Below are 17529 nucleotides of genomic sequence, written 5' to 3' on the forward strand. Positions count from 1 at the left end.
CTTTTCTGACAATGAATGCAATGCCATTCCTCTTCAATTTGTCATTCCTGGCATAATAGACCATAAGATTGTCCAATTCAAAATGGCCAATACCAGTCCATTTCAGCTCATTAATGCCTAGGATATCAATCTTTATGAGTTCCGTTTCATTTTTGACAACTTTCAATTTTCCTGGATTCATACAATGTACATTTCATGTTCTGATAAGTAACAGATGTTTGCAGCTGTTTCTTCTCATTTTGACTCACGCCACATCAGCAAATAAAGGTCCCAAAAGCTTTACTCCATCCACGTCATTAAGGTTGACTCTACTTTGAGGAGGCAGCTCTTCCCCAGTCGTATTTTGAGTGCCTTCCAACCTGAGGGGCTCACCTTCTGGCACTATATCAGACAACGTTTGGCCACTATTCATTTGATTTTCACTGGCCAATTTTTTAGAAGTAGGTCACCAGGTCCTTCTTCCCAATCTGTCTTAGTCTGGAAGCTCTACTGAAACCTGTCCACCATGGGTGACCCTGCTTGTATTTGAAATACTAGCAGCATAGCTTCCAGCATCACAGCAACATACAGGTCATAACAGTACAACAAAATTACAGATGAGGGGTGGGCATACTTAATAGCAATTAAAAAGAATCAGTCAGCTCTATGTGAAATGATATGGAACAATCTCCAAAATATATTAAGTATAAAAAGCAAGGTGTAGAGTATCCTTCTGTTGTGTATAAACACGACATATATATGTATTTTGTTTTGTAGAGTATCCTTCTGTTGTGCATAAACACAACAAATATATGTATACTTGTGGGGATATACATATATTTGAATACACAACAAATACTCTCTCTAAAAGAATACGATGAAACTAGAAAGGTAATTACGACTAGGAAAGAAACTGGGTGGGTTGAGAACAAAAGTAGGACAGAAATTTCACTATATATCTTTTTGCACCATTGGAATTTTGCTTCAGGTACATGTATAACATATTTAAAACTGATTTTTAAAATAATTAACTTCTACTGACTTACTAGGGAAACCCTGGTGGCACAATGGTTAAGTGCTATAGCTGTTAACCAAAAGGTCAGCAGCTTGTATCCACCAGGCACTCCTTGGAAACTCTGTGGGGCAGTTCTACTCTGTCCTACAGGGCAGCTATGAGTTGAAATCGACTTGATGGCAATGGGTTTGACTTACTGGAGCCCTGGTGCTCAGTAGTTAAGAGCTACGGGCTGCTAACCAAAATGCTGGCAGTTCGAGGCCACCAGCCACTCCTTGGAAACTCTATGGGGCAGTTCTACCCTATCCAATAGGGTTGCTATGAGTTGGAATCGAATCGATGGCAACAGGTTTTTTTTACTGACTTATTTGCTGTTTTATTATATACATCTTCTTTTAAGGGGGGAAAAAAAAAACCCTAGGTGTATTGAGAAGATGGTGAGAGAGGAACATTTACCAATTATATATCATTAAATATTCAATCATTGTGAATATGTACATTAGTCTCTTTTTTTGCAGGTGCAAAATTGGTGCGTTTTGAACTTTCTGGTTCTATGTTTGCATCAATCTGGTATGAAGACAAGTAAGACACTGGGAAATGAGTGAGAGGCATTAATAATGCATTAAAAAAAAAAAAAACCCAAAATCAAACCCCTTGCCGTCGAGTCATTTCTGACTCATAGCAACCCTACAGGAGAGAGTAGAACTGCCCCATAGAGTTTCCAAGGAGTGTCTGGTAGATTTGAATTGCTCACCTTTTGGTTAACAGCCTTAGCACTTAACCACTATGCCATTAGGGTTTCCTAAATAATGCACAGAAAGTCCCAAATATGAAGTTTTAAAGTACTAATGCTTCCACAAATATTAACCTTATTCCAAGAAAAAGCAGTTTCAGATAATGAAAGAAACCTGGTCATAGAAGGTAAAATAACTGTTAATTGCATTTCAAGTAGTTTGGCTAAATTTTCAGTACTATTCTACATCTTTTCAAAGTTATCTTTGTTTAGCCCCATCAGTCAAGGATATATAATTTGTCTCTGCTTTTTTTTTTTTTTTACTGTATATTATTTGCTTCTTTCTCCCTCTTTTTTTTTTTTTTTTTTGGTCTCACTCTCTATCTCCCTTCCACACATACTCTACTTCAATCCTTGGATATGGCCTGGAATATAAATGATTTTTCAGGCCTGGGATACTTCTCACGGAATCTCCACGCTCCTAACCCAGGAGCGTGACTGTGGATTTCTTAAGGATGATGTTGTAATACTGTCAGCAATCTGCCTTACTCCTCTAATTCTTTTCCTTTCCCAGTTCATTTGACTGCAAGATTGCACAAAGATAAGTTTTGTTTTGGTAAAAATTCCCTTGCAATTTATGGACTATTTGAAATACACAGCCATTACTCCCTCCTTTTAAATTTTACGCCGGACTTTTTTCTTAAGAATGAGTGGCTAAAAAAGAAACCAGGAAATAAGGAACCTCAAAGCCTCTAATATCTCAAGGGAAATGCTCTATAGATTCCCTAATGTTTAATGAATCTGAGCCTTTTCCTTCCTCTTCAGTAATGTCCCATACTCTACTGAGCCTCCTGGGTTTCCTTCTGTGTTGACCTTGCTAATTATATTTTGGCTTCTGCCATTTACCTGTAGGAATTCATTAAATATTAAACAATGGCATTTTGTTAGGCATGTAGGAGGAGTGGGTCAGGGGAGGTTGATTTTTCTTCCTAGTCTTTCACCTAAGACACATATGTAAATTTGTCCTCAGGCAGAACCTAATGAATTCACACCATCGGACCATCACTTTCATTTCCTTTTCAGTGTGAGTAATATCCAAACACATTTATTTTAAAATAAACAGCCTTGTTATCTTTAGAGTGTTTTTATAACCCTCGAACTATGTATGCAGGCTTTGAATACCCTTGAGGGTAGAATTCAACACATCTTCAAATATCAAAATGATGATCAATGGTTTAAGAATTTCCAAGTAAATGAAGAATCACAGAAGTGAGTGAACTTTGATATAAGTCTTAATGCATTCCAGAACATTAAAGTTTGAAAGTGCTGTTTGAGATCATATAGTCCGATCTTCTCACTTTGTAGACGAGGCAGTAGGAACGCAGAAAGACACAACAAATTAGGTAGTTAGGGAGCAGAGGCAGTAATATAACTAAGTCTCCATGTTGCCACTGTATGTTTCCACTGTAGCATATTCAGTTAGTAGTGATCAAAATGAGGATATCAGGAAGTGTTCAAAACACCTCTATTTATTTCAAAGTACATTTATAGCTCTTTGTAGTTTTCACTCTAAGTATTGCTGCGAGTTTGAGAAAGGCGGCTACGTTTTTGACTCCTGTTGAAATAGCAAGTATAAACAAGCTCATGATTATCACTCCAGAAGAATTCTTCTGTGTGGTCTAGGTATGTTTTTCATTTATATAAATCACTTTCTCATCTATAGCCCAAGTCATTCTACCTCGCTTGATAATGGGAAATATTCCTTCTTGGTGTTGATTTTGTTTCTGCAAAAAGACCTGCATGACAAATAATTTAAGACAATTTTACAACACATCAAATCAAATGAAAATTCTTTCAGAGCACTAATGCTCTTGAGGAGGTCAAAGAGGTTACTAGTAACATCTAAGGGCAGAGGAAATGTTTTGCTTTGAATTATAGTGCTTATTCAAACACAATATTCTGTGAAGGGATAGGGGATTAAGGCTTTTCACAGTTCTTCACTAATAAATAACAGGTGATAATGGTGATGCTCTGACTACTGAAACAGTCAATGAACAAGGTAGAGTTAAGCATTATTTCAGTTCTTAAATATTCCTCTGTTCCTCAGACAATCAGCATAAGAAAACTGAAAATAGAATCAATCCTCAGGATAAAAGCTTATAAAGCAATATGATTAGAAATGGAAATGCTGTTGAAAATCTTGATCCTAGGTTTTAAATTCTGCTTTTACCAATCAAGTGGAATACACATAATTGAAATAACACAATTTTATTTAAACGAAGGTATGAATATCCTCAAGGGAAAAGACCGAAGACTGAAAATTATTTGAGTGCCTATTATGTGTTTGGGCCCTGATGGCACAGTGCTTAAGACCTTGGCAGCTAACCAAAAGATCGGCTGTTCAAATCCACCAGCTGCTCCTTGGAAACCCTATGGAGCAGTTCTACTCTGTTCTATCAGGTCTCTATGAATTGGAATCAACTTGATGGCAATGGGTTTGGTTTTTTTGGTTTTATCCCCTAAATATTGATATTAATGAAAAATGTGGGACCTTCTAAGAACTAAGTTAGCTGAATCTATGGCTTTATCACTCTGATAAATGACTAGCTGTGTATTTCACTGTACTCCTTGAATTTAATTCACAGTGACAGCTAAAATTCTCCTTTGTAAAGTGGTCAGCCAGGGAAATCACTTTGGAAGTAGGGGGACCGAAAAGTTTTTGGAGAAGCAAAGAAAAATGAATCTTGGGATTACACAGTGGGGTTTGAAAAATGGATAAATTCTTGGTTCAAGAACATTGAAAATGCTGTTCAAGGACTCTGAAAATGAGACCACTTTGGTTTGTACATGGAAATTACTGACTGACAAGACATTGTTGCTACCTACAGCAAAATAGCATTATCCACTCATAAAACAAAAACTAAGTGTCCTCATTTTACAGACAGTTTGTCCAAGAGGTTATCTGTTTTATCCACATTGTAGAATAAGGGCAGTTGTTTTCTCTTTCCTAATAAACAGACAAGTGTGCCTATGTATGTATCTGTGTGTTTTATCGGAGATGAATTGAAAGATTGAAAAATTCATCTGAAAAAGATTCTGTTAGGAAATCAGAGGATCATTGTGTGTAATATCCTGATCTATGGAATTTGTGGTTGTTCTTTATCATATAGTGGACTGAACAAGATACTGAAATACACTTCTTAGCTGCCAATGGATTGTGGGAAGTGGGAAGTATATGTATTGCAGGCTTACAGTTGAGAAAAGCATCCAGAACTTTACTCGTTCCCAAGCTTCTTTCTGATTTAGTACTAGTAATAATTCCACAATTGATTATTTGATCATAAAGCTCAACTTAAAAATTTGTCCAGGAAAGGCTTTTTTTTTTTTTTCTTTGTCACTCAGATGGTTCAGTTTCTACTCAGGTTAATGGGCTTAATTGTTGCCAATTAACTTATGAAAAAAAAAAGCTTATAGTTATTGATAAAACAAACAAAACTTCTGAGTAGCCTCAGGTAAGAGTCTACTATTTTCAAAAGGAGTAATTCTCTGTATCTTTTAAATTATGGATTCAGTAGTTTTCTAGACATACGCTTTAATTTGTACTTTGACTTCCTTTTCCAAAAATTGCAAGTCTGCTTCTTTTTTTTTTCTTCTTTTTTTTTAGGACAACATACTACTGAGGAAGAAGCAAAATTTAAGCCACTAAATTAGTAACAATGGTTTCAGTAATACATGGAGAAATCTGTTAGGAATGAAACAGATTAGTTTATATTGGTATCTCTGCTACCTTTAACTCAGTCTTTGACTCTGGAAAGCAACCAACAGTGGGATCATTAGTATAATAGCAAAACAAGCCCCTAGGTAATGATTCTTATACAGAGTATAAATCTTACTAAAATTGTGAGGGTTAGAGTCATTATTGATGGACAGACTGGCTATTTAGGTGGTATAAGACACTGATTTTTACTAATTTTGTTTCTTATCCCATTTCCCATTTTAATAAAATCAGTTATGCTATCAACCTGCAGTAATATGGGCAGACCAAGATCCAAGACCTACTGTTGTGGTAACAGAAAACCTTAAGTGTTATCTTTCAAGGTATTATAGTTTCAGTGTCTTAAATCATAACTAGCTGCAATAGAGAACTAATCTTCCATCTAATGCAATTCAGAAACAGTGGCTCAAACCAGCTTTTCTAAATCAACAATCGTCATTTGAGGCAGCTGAATTCCTATATTTATAGCTTATCTCCAAAGATTCTATATAGCAAATCAAGTAATTTAGTTACATAGGACTAGTGTTCCCTAGAGAGTTCATCACACATTTACTTTGCAAAACAATTGTATCATTCCTGTATTTAATATTCTCTTGCATGAAACAATTAGAGGGATGACATTTTGGGGCAGCCACCTGATGTGATTTTTCACATACCAACATTTTTATTAGGACTAAAAAGCTTGTATCACTTAAAAACTGGATACTGTATTAGCAAGAGCAAAGGGCTGAGCTAGGTCCTAAGAACACATTAGTAAACAAGAACAAGACCTTTTCTCTATGGAGCTTACCTTTTGATAGGGAAACACACCTGTACTAATAATTATTCAATTTTAATTGGATGAAGGCCATGAGGGGAAAGAATATGTTTGTAGAGATGAGGATATAACAGAAATACCTGGTTTCTCTTAGGAGTTAAGAAAACATTTCTTAACAAAATGGCGTTAATCCTGAGCTCTGAAGAAGGAGGAGGACTTAACTGGATCAAAGGAGTCCCTTTGGGTGGCATAAACAGTTAAATCACTCAGCTGCTAACCTAAAGGTTGGAGGTTCAAATTCACCCAGAAGCTCCTTGAGAGAAAGTTCTGGCAATCTACTTCTGAAAAATCCACTGCCGAAGACCCTATGCAGCACAGTTGTACTCTGGGGGCACATGGAGTCCCGCAGTCAGAATCAACTCAACAGCACTGTTTTCACTGGCTATCTAGGTCAAGAGACAGAGATTGGGGAAAGCATTTCAAATATGGAAAGTGATATGTGAGGGCTCTGAGGCAGGAAGAAGAAAGGAGCAGTCAATGGATTAAAAGAAAAACATTGAGGTAGGAGCACAAGGAGCAAAAAAGACAAATGATTCTGGTGAGGAAAACAGGGTCAAGATGATGTAGGGACATGAGCCTACATTAAGGATTTTGGCTTGTGTTCTAAAAGTCATGGGCAACCATTGGCCACTTTTAGCAGAATAGTAACATGATTGGATTTGTGCTTTGAATGGGAGAAAGGGTAGAGCTTATTAATGGATTTTGTTAAACTAATGGGGAGGCTTTTTAAATAATCCAGGTTAAAGACTGTCTAGGTTGGGTTCTCTAGAGAAGCAACAATAATAAAGCATATGTAGAGACATATTTATAGTAAGGAAATGGCTCATGCAGTTGTAGAGGCTGGAACGAGAGTCAGGCTGGAGGCTTCTCCTGATTCACGTAGCTGCAGGGGCTGGTGAACTCAATATCGGCAAGTCAAACAGCAGGGCTCTGGCTCACAGGCTCTGAAGATTGATGATTCCCAAGATCAGCAGGCAAGATGGCAGGTAAGCTGCTAGCTCAAGTCCCAGGAACCAAAGGTTAGATAAACAGGGGCCAATTGGAGGATCCAGTGGGAAAAAAAGCCCACGAACCTTACCAGAAAGTCCACCTATATTGGATACAGGCCACACCCCCAAGGAAATGCCCTTTCAATTGATTATCTACTCACAGCAGATCCCATCATGGAGGTGGTTGTATTATATCAACTCTCATTGTGAAGGTGATCACATCATTATATACCTGCCAAACTACATCACAAGTGCCAAACCACTGAAAGTAACAGCTGAGCCAAGTTGACACACGACTTTAATGATCACAAAGACTAAGGGAGCCTGGATTTGGTGGTGTTAGTGGAGTCAGATAAGTGGATACATTTAAGAGGTAGCCATGTACACAAATTGGTGATATTTGTTTATCAGGGTATATGGGAAAGGAGGGGGTCTTGAAATACTGCTAGTTTTCTTGCATAAGCTGCTATATAATTGGTCGTGTAACTCACTAATAGAACTAATAGTGTAGCAAAAGCAGAACCTGTGGTGGGGTTGGGGGATGGGGGTGAAGTTCATAAACTCAGGTTTTGTACATGAGTTTTAAATTCCTGTGACAAGTCCAAGTTGAAGTTGACAAGCAAGCAGTTGAATGCTGAAATTCAGTAGAAAGATTTAGACTAGAGTTATAATAATATAAAATATGTACTGTTAATAGGGTACTTACTAAGTGCCAGGAAATGTTCTAAAACCATATATATATATATTATATATATATATATATATAATTTAATTCTCATAACAACCCTGTGAGGAAACTATTACTACCTTTAGTTTGCAGAAGAGACCAAGGCATTGGGAGCTTGAGCAACTTGGTCATCATCATACCTTAAGTATGTGGCTGAGAAGAAAGAGGTTTGTAGCAGACCAGCAATCAATTCTCTGTCTTCAGATATCCAGGAAAGAAAGAAAAGTAATCTGACCAAATCTAATTGCAAACATGCCATTGGCAGACAGACATTATGGTAAACACACTAATAGTGTTTACTAACAGGCAAGTCCTTATGTGTGTAATGCTTTTAGCAGATGTACCTGGTAAGTCTAGGAAGGGTGGTGAGGAACAAACCTGGAATCAATCAATGAATAGCGTATCATGAAAAATGTCATATAAGCTGTGTCATCATTGTTATGTGCCATTGAAATGATTCCAACTCAAAATGATCCTACGTACAACACCATCCTCACAATAATTGCTATGCTTGAGCCCATTGTTACAGCCACTATGCCAATCCGCCTCCTTGAGGGTCTTCCTCTTTTCTGCTGACCCTCCACTTTACCAAGCAAAATGAACTTCCTCAGGGACTATGCCTTCCTGATAACATGTCCAAAGTATGTGAGACAAAGTCTTGCCATCCTTGCTTCTAAGGAACATTCTGGATGTACTTCTTCCAAGACAGATTTGTTTGTTTTTCTGGCAGTCCATCGTATATTCAATATTCTTCGCTGGTCTTCCTTATTCATTGTTCAGGTTTTGCATGCATGTGAGACAACTGAAAACACCATGGCTTGAGACAGACGCACCTTAGTCCTTAAGTGATATCTTTGCTTTTTAACACCTTAAAGAGATCTTTTGCAGCAGATTTGCCCAATGCAATGCGTCATTTGATTTCTTGACTGCTGCTTCCATGGGGGTCGATTGTGGATGCAAGTAAAATAAAATCCTTGACGACCTCAATCTTTTCTCCATCTATCATGATGTTGCTTATTGGTCCAGTTGTGAGGATTTTTTTTTTTATATAATTTTTATTGTGCTTTAAATGAAAGTTTACAAATCAAGTCAGTCTCTCACACAAAAACTTATATCTACCTTGCTAAAAAAAAAAAAAAACCTTGCTACATACTCCCAATTACTCTCCCCCTGATGAAACAGCCTGCTCTCTCCCTCCACTCTCTCTTTCCGTGTCCATTTTGCCAACTTCTAACCCCCTCCACCCTCTCATCTCCCCTCCAGGCAGGAGATGCCAACAGAGTCTCAAGTGTCCACCTGACCCAAGAAGCTCACTCCTCACCAGCATCCCTTGACAACCCGTTGTCCAGTCCAAACCATGTCTGAAGAGTTGGCTTCAGGAATGGTTCCTGTCATGGGCCAACAGAGGGTCCGGGGGCCATGACTGCCGGGGTCCTTCTAGTCTCAGTCAGACCATTAAGTCTGGACTTTTTATGAGAATTTGGGGTCTGCATCCCACTGCTCTCCTGCTCCCTCAGGGGTTCTCTGTTTTGTTTGCTGTCAGGGCAGTCATCGGTTGTAGCCGGGCACCATCTAGTTCTCCTGGTCTCAGGATGATGTAGTCTCTGGATCATGTGGCCCTTTCTGTCTCTTGGGCTAGTAATTGCCTTGTGTCCTTGGTGTTCTTCATTCTCCTTTGATCCAGGTGCGTTGAGACCAATTGATGCATCTTACATGGCCGCTTGCTAGTGTTTAAGACCCCAGATGCCACTCTTCAAAGTGGGATGCAGAATGTTTTCTTAATAGATTTTATTATGCCAATTGACTTAGATGTCCCCCTAAAACCATGGTCCCCAGACCCCTGCCCCTGCTACACCGGCCTTTGAAGCATTCAGTTTATTCAGGAAACTTCTTTACTTTTGGTTTAGTCCAGTTGTGCTGACCTCCCATGTACTGTGAGCCTTCTTTCCCTCCACCTAAAGTAGTTCTTATCTACTATCTAATTAATGAATACCCCTCTCCCACCCTCCCTCCCTCCCTCCCTCCCTCCCTCCCTCCCTCCCCCTCTTGTAACCACAAAGGAATGTTTTCTTCTCAGTTTAAACTCTTTCTCAAGTTCTTATAATAGTAGTCTTATACAATATTTGTCCTTTTGCAACTGACTAATTTCACTCAGTATAATGCCTTCCAGGTTCTCCATGTTATGAAATGTTTCACAGATTCCTCACTGTTCTTTACTGATACATAGTATGCCATTGTGTGAATATACCATAATTTATTTACCCATTCATCCATTGATGGACACCTTGGTTGCCTCCATCTTTTTGCTATTGTAAACAGTGCTGCAATAAACATGGGTGTGGATATATCTGTTCGTGTAAAGGCTCTTATTTCTCTAGGGTATATTCCAAGGAGTGGGATTTCTGGGTCGTACGGCAGTTCTATTTCTAGCTTTTTAAGGAAGTGCCAAATTGATTTCCAAAGTGGTTGTACCATTTTACATTCCGACCAGCAGAGTATAAATGTTCCAATCTCCCCACAGCCTCTCCAACATTTATTATTTTGTGCTTTTTGGATTAATGCCAGCCTTGTTGGAGTGAGATGAAATCTCCTTGTAGCTTTGATCTGCATTTTTCTAATGGCTAATGATCATAAACATTTCCTCCTGTATCTGTTAGCTACCTGAATGTCTTCTTTAGTCAAGTGTCTACTCATATCCTTTGCCCATTTTTTAATTGGGTTATTTGTCTTTTTATAGTTGAGCTTTTGCAGTATCATGTAGATTTTAGAGATCAGGTGCTGATCAGAAATGTCATAGCTAAAAACTTTTTCCCAGTCTGTAGGTAGTCTTCTTACTCTTTTGTTGAAGTCTTTGGATGAGCATAGGTGTTTGACTTTTAGGAGCTCCCAGTTATCTAGGTTTTCTTCAGATGAAGTAAGGCCTCCCACTTTGTTCTTCTTTTTCAGTAATACCTTATTTATCCGGGGCCTCTTTCCCTTCCATATGAAGTTGGTGATTTGTTTCTCCATCTCATTAAAGAATGTCATTGCGATTTGGATGGAATTGTATTAAATGCATAGATCGCGTTTGGTAGAGTAAACATTTTTATAATGTTAAGTCTTCCTATCTGTGAGCAAGGTACATTTTTCCACTTATGTAAGTCTCTTTTGGTTTCTTGCAGAAAGGTACTGTAGTTTCCTTCCTATAAGCCTTTTACATCTCTGGTAAGATTTATTCCTAAGTATTTCATCTTCTTGGGGGCTACTGTAAATGGCATTGATTTGGTGATTTCCTCTTCGATGTTCTTTTTGTTGGTGTAGAGGAATCCAACTGATTTTTGTGTGTTTATCTTGTATCCAGATACTCTGCTGAACTCTTCTATTAGTTTCAGCAGTTTTCTTGAGGTTTCTTAGGGTTTTCTGTGTATAAGATCATGTCAGCTGCAAATAGAGATACTTTTAATTCTTCCTTGCCAATCTGGATGCCCTTTATTTCTTTGTCTAGCCTAATTGCTCTGGCTAGGACCTCCAACACAAGGTTGAATAAGAGCAGTGATAAAGGACATCCTTGTCTGGCTCCCCATCTCAGTTGGAATGCTTTCAGGCTCTCTCTATTTAGGGTGATGTTGGCTGTTGGCTTTGTATAGATGCCCTTTATTATGTTGAGGAATTTTCCTTTTATTCTTATTTTGCTGAGTTTTTATCATGAATGAGTGTTGAACTTTGTCAAAGGCCTTTTCTGCATCAATTGATAAAATCGTGTGATTCTTTTATTTATGTGGTGTATGACATTAATTGTTTTTCTGATGTTGAACCATCCCTGCATACTTGGTATGAATCGCACTCAGTCACGGAGAACTATTTTTTTGATATGTTGTTGAATTCTATTGGCTAGAATTTTGTTGAGGATTTTTGCATCTACGTTCCTGAGAGATATAGGTCTATAACTTTCTTTTCTTGTGGTATCTTTACCTGGTTTTGGTATCAGGGATATGGTGGCTTCATAGAATGAGTTTGGGAGTATTCCGTCCTTTTCTATGCTCTGAAATACCTTTAGTAGTAGTGATGTTAACTCCTCTCTGAAAGTTTGGTAGAACTCTGCAGTGAAGCCATCCGGACCGGGGCTTTTTTTTTGGTTGGGTGTTTTTTGATTACCTTTTCAATCTCTTCTGTTGTTATGGGTCTATTTAGTTGTTCTACCTCTGTTTGTGTTAATTTAGGTAGGTAATGTGTTTCTAGGACTTCATTCATTTCTTCTGGGTTTTCAAATTTGTTTGAGTACAATTTTTCATAGTAAATTTTTTTTTTTTTAATCTGACATGATTCTTTTAATTTCAGTTGGGTCTGGTATAATATTGCCCATCTCGTTTCTTATTCGGGTTATTTGCTTCCTCTCCTAATTTTCTTTTGTCAGTTTGGCCAGTGGTTTATCAATTTTGTTGATTTTTTTCAAAAAAACCTCTTTTGGTCTTGTTAATTCTTTCAATTGTTTTTCTGTTTTCTATTTCATTTAGTTCAGCTCTAATTTTATTATTTGTTTTCTTCTGGTGCCTGAGGGTTTCTTTTGTTGCTCTCTTTCTATTTGTTCAAGTTGTAGGGATAATTCTTTGATTTTGGCCCTTTCTTCTTTTTGTATGTGTGCATTTATTGATATAAATTGGCCTCTGGGTACCACTTTTGTTGTGTCCCAAAGGTTCTGAAAGGAAGTGTTTTCATTCTCTTTGGATTCTATGAATTCCTTTATTCCATCCTTGATGTCTTCTATAATCTAGTCATTTCTGAGCAGGGTATTGTCCAGTTTCCAAGTGTTCTTTTCCCTGCTTTTCCTGATATTGATTTCCACTTTTATGGATTTATGGTCAAAGAAGATGCTGTGTAATATTTCAATGTTTTGGATTCTGCTAAGGTTTGCTTTATGACCTAATACGTGGTCTATTCTAGAGAATTTTCCATGTGCACTAGAAAAGAAAGTATACTTGGTTGCTGTTGGGTGGTGTTCTGTATATGTCTTCAAGGTCAAGTTGGTTGATTGTGGCATTTAGATCTTCCGTGTCTTTATTGAGCTTCTTTCTGTATGTCCTGTCCGTCACCGAAAGTGGTGTGTTGAAGTCTCCTACTATTATTGTGGAGCTGCCTATCTCACTTTTCAAAGCTGATAGAGTTTATGTATCTTGCAGCCCTGTCATTGGGTGCATAAATATTTAATATGGTTATATCTTCTTGGTGTATTGTATTGCCCCTTTAATCATTATATACTGTCCTTCCTTATCCTTTCTGAAAGATTTAACTTTAAAGTCTATTTTGTCAGAAATTAATATTACCATTCCTGTTCTTTTTTGATTGTTGTTTGCTTGATATATTGTTTTCCATCCTTTGAGTTTTAGTTTTAGTTTGTGTCTCTAAATCTAAGATGTGTCTCTTGTAGGCAGCATATAGACGGATCTTGTTTTTTAATCCATTCTGCCACTCTCTGTCACTTTATTGGTGCATTTAGTCCTTTTACATTCAGGGTAATTATGGATAGGTATGAATTTAGTGCTATCATTTTGATGTCTTTTTTTGTGTGTTGTTGATAGTTTATTTTCCAACTTAATTTTATGTGCTGCGTAGATTATCTTTATATATCATCTTTTCCTCATATTTGCTGTTGTTGATTTTGTTTCTGCTGAGTCTCTATTTTTTTCTTGTATTTTGTTTTGATGAGTAGGATAGGTTGTCTCCTTTGTGATTAGCTTATTATTTACCCCTATTTTTCTAAATTTAAACCTAGCTTTTATTTCTTTGTATAGCCGTATCTTCCTCTCCATATGAAGGTGTATGATTACATTTCTTAGTCCCTCTTGGTTATTTTAATGTTATCTTCTTTTATATAACAACACCGCTGTTACCCTGTTTTGAGCTTTTTTTTTTTTTTTTATAACCTTGCTTTGTTTTTTTGGATTTCCCTGTCTGGGTTGACTTCTGGTTGCTCTGCCCAGTTTTCTAGTCTTGGGTTGATACTTGATATTATTGATTTTCTAACCAAAGAACTCCCTTTAGTATTTCTTGTAGTTTTGGTTTGGTTTTTATGAATTCCCTAAACTTGTGTTTATCTGGAAATGTCTTAATTTCACCTTCATATTTAAGAGACAGTTTTGCTGGATATATGGTTCTTGGTAGGTATTTTTTTCCTTCATTTTTTTAAATATGTCATCCCATTGCCTTCTTGCCTGCATAAGTCCGAGCTTATTCTTATTGGCTCTCATTTGTAGGGGACTTTTAGTTTATCTCTCACTGCTCTTATAATTCTCTCTTTATCTTTGGTTTTGGCAAATTTGATTATAATATGTCTTGGTAACTTTCTTTTAAGATCTGCCTTATGTGGAGTTCGATGAGCATCTTGGATAGATATCTTCTCACCTTTCACAATATCAGGGAAGTTTTCTGCCAACAAATCTTCAACAATTCTCTCTGTATTTTCTGTTATCCCTCTCTGTTCTGGTACTCCAATCACTCGTAGGTATTTCTCTTGATAGAGTTCCACATGATTCTTAAGGTTTTCTCATTTTTTTTTTAGTTCTTTTATCTGATTTTTCTTCAAATATATTAGTGCCAAGTGATTTATCTTCGAGTTCAGAAATTGCAGCTTCTACTTGCTCAATTCTGATACTCTGACTTTCTATTGAGTTGTATACTTCTATAATTTTATTGTTAATCTTCTGATTTTCTGATTGCTGTCTGTCTATGGGTTTTTCCAGCTTATTAAACTTTTCATTATGTTCCTGAATAATCTTTCTAATTTATTCACTTGCTTTATCTTTGTGTTCCTTGGCTTGTTCTGCGTATTGCCTCATTTTCTTCCTGATGTCTTGAACGGTTCTGTATATTAAACTTTTGTATTCTGGCTCTGGTAATTCCAAGAGTGTACTTTCATCTAGAAGATCCCTGGATTCTTTGTTTTGAGAGCCTGTTGAGGTGATCATGGTCTGTTTCTATATGTGACTTGATATTGACTGTTGTCTCTGAACCATTTATAAGTTATTGTATTAGTTTTTGCTTGCTTACTGTGTCATAGCTTCTTGCTTTGTTTTGTTTTGGTATACCCCTATGGGTTGCTTGAGTGAGCTAGCTTGACTGTTTTCGCCTTCGGAGCTCTGACGTTGTGTCCCCAGATGGCTAGAGCTGTTATCTGGTATATCAGTCTAGGAGTCCATTCAGTTTTCTTGTATGAATTCAGCTCAAGTTTCCAGGTAGCTGATCATCAAGTGTGTGGTACAGGCTCTGTCCTACAGTCTTAGAGGGGCAGGGATGTTTGGCGTATATACTGGTATCTGATTGCAGCAGGGGGTCACACTCTGAACAAGACATGGGGCGGAGAACCAACCCCCAAGTGTCTCTGAGGAAAGCACATCCCTGTTCCCTAGAGCCCACAGGTGGGTGGGTTCTGCAGATGGAGTATGGGCATCCAAAGTTTTTGGTTGTAAGGACTGGGAGGTACCAGTTATCTTTGGACCTCTGTCGCGGGTGGCTGGGTGACCTGAGTGGAGCTACAAGTCCTTAGGTCCCTGATGTGGGTAGGTGAGGTCCTTGTTTAACAGGCAAAGCAAAGTCAAACATCAAACACCCACCTCTTGACCGCACAGCTGAAATGGTTGGAGTTTGCCAACAAGAGCGTATTCTCCCGAAATAGGTCCACACAGGTCCATGCAGAAGGGAAAGGTGCTCAAAGTCCGTGGACGCTTTATGCCTGGACAGGAGCCGCTTCTGTCCTGAGCACCCCGGTTAGTGGAGCTAGCAAATTACCTTTTCCCCCGGTTGCAAATTTTTTTCCTTCCCCATGGCTGGAAGGATGGCTCTAGGTGCTCAACAGGGCCTATCTTAGGCCCAGGGAATTCAGCTGCTGAAGCTGGCTTGGGGGTGGGGGGCGCAGTAAAATATACGCAAGTGCTGAGCTTTTGCCAAGAGCGTCATTCTTCTCAGGTTCTGGAGGCAAGAATAGGCTGTGTGGCTGGGTGCTTCTCCCTGAGGAAACTGCATCTGAACACTAGTACCAGCCCAGCGTGGTGGTTCTGGGAATGCTGCCTGAGGGCTCCCTGTGGTTCAGGTCTGGTAACTCATCTCTGCTTCTGAACAGTCTCTTCCTTCTCCTGTCCCTCAGTTCATTTTCTAAGCTTTCCTTTGAAGCTCAGGGCTCCCAGCTTGTGAAAAATATACTCGTTTCACTTTTTTTTTGGGTCTTTGCTGTAAAGAGGGCTCACCGGAAGCGTCTGTCTATTCTGCCATCTTGGCTCCGCCTCCCAGTTGTGAGGATTTTTATTTTCTTTATGTTGAGGTGTAATCCATACTGAAGGCTGTGGTCTTTGATCTTCATTAGCAAGTGCTTCAAGTCCTCTTCACTTTTAGGAAGCAAGGTTGTGTCATCTACATATTGGAGGTTGTTAATAAGTCTTCCGTCAATTTTGATGCCATATTCTTCTTTACATATGCCAGTTTCTCAGATTATTTGCTCAGCATACAGAGTAAATAAGTATGGTGAATTGATACAACCCTGACGCACCCCTTTCTTGACTTTAAACCACGTGTCATCCCCTTGTTCTGTTCAGGCGACTGCCTCTTTTTCTATGGATAGGTTCCTCATGAGCACAAGTAATTGTTCTGGAATTCCCATTCTTTGCAACGTTATCCATAATTTGTTATGATCCACACAGTTGAATGCCTTAGCATAGTCAATAAAACACAGGTAAACATCTTTCTGGTATTCTCTGCTTTCCGCCAGGATCCATCTAATATCAACAATGATATGCCTTGTTCCATGTCCTCTTTTGAATCTGGCTTGAATTCCTCCTGAAATGGCTGAACGTCAACTGATTCTTTTTGGTACAGTGACTCTGTGTATTCCTTCCATCTTCTTTCAATATTTCCTGTGTTGTTTAATATTACCCCAATAGAACCCTTCAATATTGCAACTCAAGGGTTGAATTTTTTCAAGCTATGTCTCTACTGGAATATAAAATAGAGAAGTTTTGCCACTCTTTTTGAGTAAGTGGTACACACAAATATCACTTAGAGTCCGCATATGTTACATCTGGGCCAGAGGATGTCCTAATGTGGCCAGAAAGGATGGGGGGTGATGTGGTGTCACTTTGGATCCTTTCTGAAATTAATAGTAAAGCTTGATCTGGATACAATCACAAATTCATGTGTGTTTGATTCAATAACCTGATTTTTCATGTTATTTCAATGGGAAAGCCAGGTTTTGAATCCAAGTTAAGTTATAATTTTGTACATAATAACTGAAGCTATGAATGTGAATGAGATTCCCAAGGAGAAAACATAGGATGAGGATAGGATCTAGGACAAGCCTTTAAAAGACACCAGCAATTGAAAATTAGGCATAAGGAGGATAAACTGGCAATAAAATCTGAAAAATAGTTATTAGAACAATAAAACAAGAAGAAAATGTGGTGGCACAGAAACAAGGAAATGTATTTAACTAATATTTCACCATACCTGAGGCTCATCCCATTGCTAAACCT

The sequence above is a fragment of the Loxodonta africana genome, chromosome 18 (genome assembly GCF_030014295.1).
Source record: "Loxodonta africana isolate mLoxAfr1 chromosome 18, mLoxAfr1.hap2, whole genome shotgun sequence".
NCBI lineage: Eukaryota > Metazoa > Chordata > Mammalia > Proboscidea > Elephantidae > Loxodonta > Loxodonta africana.